General features: G+C 56.1%; 2 non-coding genes across 2 annotated transcripts; both read right to left on the reverse strand.

The window, feature by feature from the left end:
* Positions 1-1,891: 1,891 nt before the first annotated feature.
* On the reverse strand, positions 1,892-2,046 carry LOC124727517. Its single transcript, XR_007007150.1, has one exon. It is a non-coding gene; the product is annotated as a 5.8S ribosomal RNA (ribosomal RNA).
* A 352-nt stretch (positions 2,047-2,398) lies between these two features.
* LOC124727525 lies at positions 2,399-4,307 on the reverse strand. The gene has a single exon (XR_007007156.1). It is a non-coding gene; the product is annotated as a small subunit ribosomal RNA (ribosomal RNA).
* Between the last annotated feature and the right edge of the window lie 3,193 nt (positions 4,308-7,500).

Genomic DNA, 7,500 nt, shown 5'->3' on the forward strand with positions numbered 1-7,500 from the left:
CCGGCCATGACTGCCAGACTGACGGCCGAGTATAGGCACGACGCTTCAGCGCCATCCATTTTCAGGGCTAGTTGCTTCGGCAGGTGAGTTGTTACACACTCCTTAGCGGATTCCGACTTCCATGGCCACCGTCCTGCTGTCTTAAGCAACCAACGCCTTTCATGGTTTCCCATGAGCGTCGATTCGGGCGCCTTAACTCGGCGTTTGGTTCATCCCACAGCGCCAGTTCTGCTTACCAAAAGTGGCCCACTTGGCACTCCGATCCGAGTCGTTTGCTCGCGGCTTCAGCATATCAAGCAAGCCGGAGATCTCACCCATTTAAAGTTTGAGAATAGGTTGAGGTCGTTTCGGCCCCAAGGCCTCTAATCATTCGCTTTACCGGATGAGACTCGTACGAGCACCAGCTATCCTGAGGGAAACTTCGGAGGGAACCAGCTACTAGATGGTTCGATTAGTCTTTCGCCCCTATACCCAGCTCCGACGATCGATTTGCACGTCAGAATCGCTACGGACCTCCATCAGGGTTTCCCCTGACTTCGTCCTGGCCAGGCATAGTTCACCATCTTTCGGGTCCCAACGTGTACGCTCTAGGTGCGCCTCACCTCGCAATGAGGACGAGACGCCCCGGGAGTGCGGAGGCCGCCGCCCCGTGAAGGGCGGGGAAGCCCCATCCTCCCTCGGCCCGCGCAAGGCGAGACCTTCACTTTCATTACGCCTTTAGGTTTCGTACAGCCCAATGACTCGCGCACATGTTAGACTCCTTGGTCCGTGTTTCAAGACGGGTCGTGAAATTGTCCAAAGCTGAAGCGCCGCTGACGGGAGCGATTATTCCGCCCGAGAGCATCCCGAGCCAACAGCGGCGCGGGTCCGGGGCCGGGCCAGGTAGGTCCGTCATCCGGGAAGAACCGCGCGCGCTTGCCGGGAGCCCGAGCGCCCAAAGGGGCGAATCGACTCCTCCAGATATACCGCCGGGCAGCCAGCCAGGACACCGGGGCTCTGCCCAACAGACGCGAACCGAGGCCCGCGGAAGGACAGGCTGCGCACCCGGGCCGTAGGCCGGCACCCAGCGGGTCGCGACGTCCTACTAGGGGAGAAGTGCGGCCCACCGCACACCGGAACGGCCCCACCCCGCGGCGAGTGGAAAGGCAACCGGACACGACCCCGCCGCGGATTGCTCCGCGCGGGCGGCCGGCCCCATCTGCCGAGGGCGGAGGCCAGTGGCCGGATGGGCGTGAATCTCACCCGTTCGACCTTTCGGACTTCTCACGTTTACCCCAGAACGGTTTCACGTACTTTTGAACTCTCTCTTCAAAGTTCTTTTCAACTTTCCCTCACGGTACTTGTTCGCTATCGGTCTCGTGGTCATATTTAGTCTCAGATGGAGTTTACCACCCACTTGGAGCTGCACTCTCAAGCAACCCGACTCGAAGGAGAGGTCCCGCCGACGCTCGCACCGGCCGCTACGGGCCTGGCACCCTCTACGGGCCGTGGCCTCATTCAAGTTGGACTTGGGCTCGGCGCGAGGCGTCGGGGTAGTGGACCCTCCCAAACACCACATGCCACGACAGGCGGCAGCCTGCGGGGTTCGGTGCTGGACTCTTCCCTGTTCGCTCGCCGCTACTGGGGGAATCCTTGTTAGTTTCTTTTCCTCCGCTTAGTAATATGCTTAAATTCAGCGGGTAGTCTCGCCTGCTCTGAGGTCGTTGTACGAGGTGTCGCACGCCACACCGCCAGCCGGCTGTGCACGCTACCGAGAAAGTACCGGTATGCGAACCGCCAGGCGACGGGCGCGCATCGCACGTTTGAGGAGACGCGGCCGGCCCCACAGGCGGCCGCGACACTCCCAGGTCTGCGAAGCGGGGCAAACGCCGCGCGCTTCAGTATACGTAGCCGACCCTCAGCCAGACGTGGCCCGGGAACGGAATCCATGGACCGCAATGTGCGTTCGAAACGTCGATGTTCATGTGTCCTGCAGTTCACATGTCGACGCGCAATTTGCTGCGTTCTTCATCGACCCACGAGCCGAGTGATCCACCGTCCTGGGTGATCTTTTCTCAAGTTTCCGCCGTCTCTTTCGAGACGGTCGCATAGGCGGGAGTGAGGCGTGTGGCGGCCCCTGTTCCAGCGTTCTGTGTCCAACGGCCTCACGGCCGACGGGCGTCGTACGGCTCCACACCGGAGCGGACAGGCACTCGGGCGAAAGTCATTCAAAACCGGCGCCAGGCGCCAGGTGCCGCAGGCCAGCCGCTCCAGCGCTTCAGCGCTCGTACCACACAACATTGCCGCTAGTTTTGAGAGGCACGCGTGGTTCCGCACGCGGCGCACGGCTACTGCGAGCCGTACAGGTAGCGTGTTGCGCGACACGACACGCACATCGAAAGACATGCAGTCTAGTCGGTAATGATCCTTCCGCAGGTTCACCTACGGAAACCTTGTTACGACTTTTACTTCCTCTAAATGATCAAGTTTGGTCATCTTTCCGGTAGCATCGGCAACGACAGAGTCAATGCCGCGTACCAGTCCGAAGACCTCACTAAATCATTCAATCGGTAGTAGCGACGGGCGGTGTGTACAAAGGGCAGGGACGTAATCAACGCGAGCTTATGACTCGCGCTTACTGGGAATTCCTCGTTCATGGGGAACAATTGCAAGCCCCAATCCCTAGCACGAAGGAGGTTCAGCGGGTTACCCCGACCTTTCGGCCTAGGAAGACACGCTGATTCCTTCAGTGTAGCGCGCGTGCGGCCCAGAACATCTAAGGGCATCACAGACCTGTTATTGCTCAATCTCGTGCGGCTAGAAGCCGCCTGTCCCTCTAAGAAGAAAAGTAATCGCTGACAGCACGAAGGATGTCACGCGACTAGTTAGCAGGCTAGAGTCTCGTTCGTTATCGGAATTAACCAGACAAATCGCTCCACCAACTAAGAACGGCCATGCACCACCACCCACCGAATCAAGAAAGAGCTATCAATCTGTCAATCCTTCCGGTGTCCGGGCCTGGTGAGGTTTCCCGTGTTGAGTCAAATTAAGCCGCAGGCTCCACTCCTGGTGGTGCCCTTCCGTCAATTCCTTTAAGTTTCAGCTTTGCAACCATACTTCCCCCGGAACCCAAAAGCTTTGGTTTCCCGGAGGCTGCCCGCCGAGTCATCGGAGGAACTGCGGCGGATCGCTGGCTGGCATCGTTTATGGTTAGAACTAGGGCGGTATCTGATCGCCTTCGAACCTCTAACTTTCGTTCTTGATTAATGAAAACATACTTGGCAAATGCTTTCGCTTCTGTTCGTCTTGCGACGATCCAAGAATTTCACCTCTAACGTCGCAATACGAATGCCCCCGCCTGTCCCTATTAATCATTACCTCGGGTTCCGAAAACCAACAAAATAGAACCGAGGTCCTATTCCATTATTCCATGCACACAGTATTCAGGCGGGCTTGCCTGCTTTAAGCACTCTAATTTGTTCAAAGTAAACGTGCCGGCCCACCGAGACACTCAATAAAGAGCACCCTGGTAGGATTTCAACGGGGTCCGCCTCGGGACGCACGAGCACGCACGGGGCGGTCGCACGCCTTCGGCTCGCCCCACCGGCAGGACGTCCCACGATACATGCCAGTTAAACACCGACGGGCGGTGAACCAACAGCGTGGGACACAAATCCAACTACGAGCTTTTTAACCGCAACAACTTTAATATACGCTATTGGAGCTGGAATTACCGCGGCTGCTGGCACCAGACTTGCCCTCCAATAGATACTCGTTAAAGGATTTAAAGTGTACTCATTCCGATTACGGGGCCTCGGATGAGTCCCGTATCGTTATTTTTCGTCACTACCTCCCCGTGCCGGGAGTGGGTAATTTGCGCGCCTGCTGCCTTCCTTGGATGTGGTAGCCGTTTCTCAGGCTCCCTCTCCGGAATCGAACCCTGATTCCCCGTTACCCGTTACAACCATGGTAGGCGCAGAACCTACCATCGACAGTTGATAAGGCAGACATTTGAAAGATGCGTCGCCGGTACGAGGACCGTGCGATCAGCCCAAAGTTATTCAGAGTCACCAAGGCAAACGGACCGGACGAGCCGACCGATTGGTTTTGATCTAATAAAAGCGTCCCTTCCATCTCTGGTCGGGACTCTGTTTGCATGTATTAGCTCTAGAATTACCACAGTTATCCAAGTAACGTGGGTACGATCTAAGGAACCATAACTGATTTAATGAGCCATTCGCGGTTTCACCTTAATGCGGCTTGTACTGAGACATGCATGGCTTAATCTTTGAGACAAGCATATGACTACTGGCAGGATCAACCAGGGAGCTGCGTCAACTAGAGCTGAGCAGCCGGCCGCCCGGGAGTGTGTCCCGGGGGCCCGCGCGAAACACGCAAGCGTCCGCTCAATCATTCTGCAAACAGGAGGAGGCTGAGCTCCCCTGCACAATACACCTCGAAACCCTCTCAGGTCCCGGCGGCGCGCAGCGCCGTCCCAAGTACTTGGTCGGGTTCGAGAGAGGCGCAATCGCCCGGAGTTAGGCGAGTAGACGCTTTCGGTGCGACCACCCGTGCTCCCAACTGAGCTTGCCGCTGCCGACAGAGGCCCGGGAGCGTGCTGTCGTGGCATTGCCGGCGGGAGACAACACGCGCCACCTACGGTGACCGGCAGCTCCAACGCCAGCGCCACAGAAGGACAAAAGCCCCACTTGGGTGCCGAAGCGAACTCTCCCAGCACAGCGCACACGCCAACACATCCGCACAGCTGCGATACAAACCACCAGCGAGAACCGCTGGGGCGACCGAGCAGCAGACGGCGTCGCGGCGCCGAGCGCCGGGCGGCGGCGCATCCTCAACGCACACAGTCCTCAATCGGACCAGCACACTGCAGATGTCCACCGCGCTTCGCACCGGGCCCGCGAGGACCTACTTTGGCCGCACGGCGCCGCGCGCAGGGTGCGCCGGCGCGCAGCTGCGACGCCTGCCGCGTCCGTCGGCCGGCGCGCCTGCCACTGGCCGCCCCCACCAGCCGGCTGTAGCGCGTGCGCCCACGCACCGCGCGGCCAGCACGCCGGGAGGCGCCCCCTCACCGGCCGGGGACGGTCCCACCCAGCCACCGCCGCGTATCGCTTCACACCCAGATGCCGTTCAGTTTCGTCGGCATGGTGGGTATCGCTGGAACAACCGGTTAGTACCTCAACCTATCGTCGCCATCACCGATTCACCCCTAGCGAGAACAACCGCACCACAACGGGTTACCATTTCTTCATTTGCGTAACTTCACCAGAAAACGTAGGCGTCCATCGCCATTTGCAACTTCAACCATTATTGCATGCCTGTGTCAGGTGTCACGCCACACTACGTCTGCCCACATACACGCAACAAAATGTGCACGCCTAGACAATACGTGGAAGGTGGCCCCCGTACGTATGCGATGTCCATTGCTCGAACGACTGTCAACCGGCTTCTGTAGCATGTCGCAGATATGGAACGCGCTGCACCATGCCATCACGGTGTGTGAGGAGAGACGACTAGGTCCGAATACATCAACAGACAGCTCATGCTGATCGCCATCCACGGCGTCCGTTCCTCCCACACGTCTCTATGGCGTACCACACTGCAATCCAGCTCTCATAGGGAGACGACACGTAGCTGCGTGCACAATATTTGCACTGTATGGTCCGCCGTTTTTGGGCGCAGTCGTTGTACGGTCACACATGTGCCACGATGTATCATTCAGTACATAAGGACGAATGTGCAGTACAGATTGTGGTTCACGCGTACGACATCAGCGGACAGTTGACACAGGCCGCACCACAACGTAGCCTGCGTACGTCGCATGCGAAGGGCATTGAACATGCAAACTTGTCACCAACCACCTTGCGAAGGCAGGGGGCAAGGTGGGGACGTGGGGAGAGGTGGGGGGGGGGGGGGGGCGGCATGTACGCCCTGCTGCCATCCACATTACAGTGTACAGCAGGAGCATGTGGAAAGTCAGCAAGACTTGCAAGGTGTTTAACATGAAGCGATACACAGGGGAGCGGGCAGTGCGAGTAGCGAACTATATTGCGAGGGTTGCGGGTGGGCAACACTACACTAATTGAACGAGTCGTATAACAATTACAGAGCAGGTTTAGGCGACAACGTGGGTTACGATAGGCGACAACGTGGGTTACGTTAGGGGACAACGTGGGTTACGTTAGGGGACAACGTGGGTTACGTTAGGGGACAACGTGGGTTACGTTAGGGGACAACGTGGGTTACGTTAGGGGACAACGTGGGTTACGTTAGGGGACAACGTGGGTTACGTTAGGGGACAACGTGGGTTAGGTTAAGGCACAACATGGGTTAGGTTAAGGCACAACATGGGTTAGGTTAAGGCACAACATGGGTTAGGTTAAGGCACAACATGGGTTAGGTTAAGGCACAACATGGGTTAGGTTACGGCACAACATGGGTTAGGTTAAGGCACAACATGGGTTAGGTTAAGGCACAACATGGGTTAGGTTAGGGGACAACATGGGTTAGGTTAGGGGACAACATGGGTTAGGTTAGGGGACAACATGGGTTAGGTTAAGGCACAACATGGGTTAGGTTAGGGGACAACATGGGTTAGGTTAAGGCACAACATGGGTTAGGTTAGGGGACAACATGGGTTAGGTTAGGGGACAACATGGGTTAGGTTAAGGCACAACGTGGGTTAGGTTAAGGCACAACGTGGGTTAGGTTAAGGCACAACATGGGTTAGGTTAAGGGCACAACATGGGTTAGGTTAGGGCACAACATGGGTTAGGTTAGGGCACAACATGGGTTAGGTTAAGGCACAACATGGGTTAGGTTAAGGCACAACATGGGTTAGGTTAAGGGCACAACATGGGTTAGGTTAGGGCACAACGTGGGTTAGGTTAGGGCACAACGTGGGTTAGGTTAGGGGCACAACATGGGTTAGGTTAGGGGCACAACATGGGTTAGGTTAGGGCACAACATGGGTTAGGTTAGGGGCACAACATGGGTTAGGTTAGGGCACAACATGGGTTAGGTTAGGGGCACAACATGGGTTAGGTTAAGGCACAACATGGGTTAGGTTAAGGCACAACATGGGTTAGGTTAAGGTACAACATGGGTTAGGTTAAGGTACAACATGGGTTAGGTTAAGGTACAACATGGGTTAGGTTAAGGTACAACATGGGTTAGGTTAAGGTACAACATGGGTTAGGTTAAGGTACAACATGGGTTAGGTTAAGGTACAACATGGGTTAGGTTAAGGTACAACATGGGTTAGGTTAAGGTACAACATGGGTTAGGTTAAGGTACAACATGGGTTAGGTTAAGGTACAACATAGGTTAGGTTAAGGTACAACATAGGTTAGGTTAAGGTACAACATAGGTTAGGTTAAGGTACAACATAGGTTAGGTTAAGGTACAACATAGGTTAGGTTAAGGTACAACATAGGTTAGGTTAAGGTACAACATAGGTTAGGTTAAGGTACAACATAGGTTAGGTTAAGGTACAACATAGGT

The sequence above is a fragment of the Schistocerca piceifrons genome, unplaced genomic scaffold (genome assembly GCF_021461385.2).
Source record: "Schistocerca piceifrons isolate TAMUIC-IGC-003096 unplaced genomic scaffold, iqSchPice1.1 HiC_scaffold_1112, whole genome shotgun sequence".
In the NCBI taxonomy this organism is placed as follows: Eukaryota; Metazoa; Arthropoda; class Insecta; order Orthoptera; family Acrididae; genus Schistocerca; species Schistocerca piceifrons.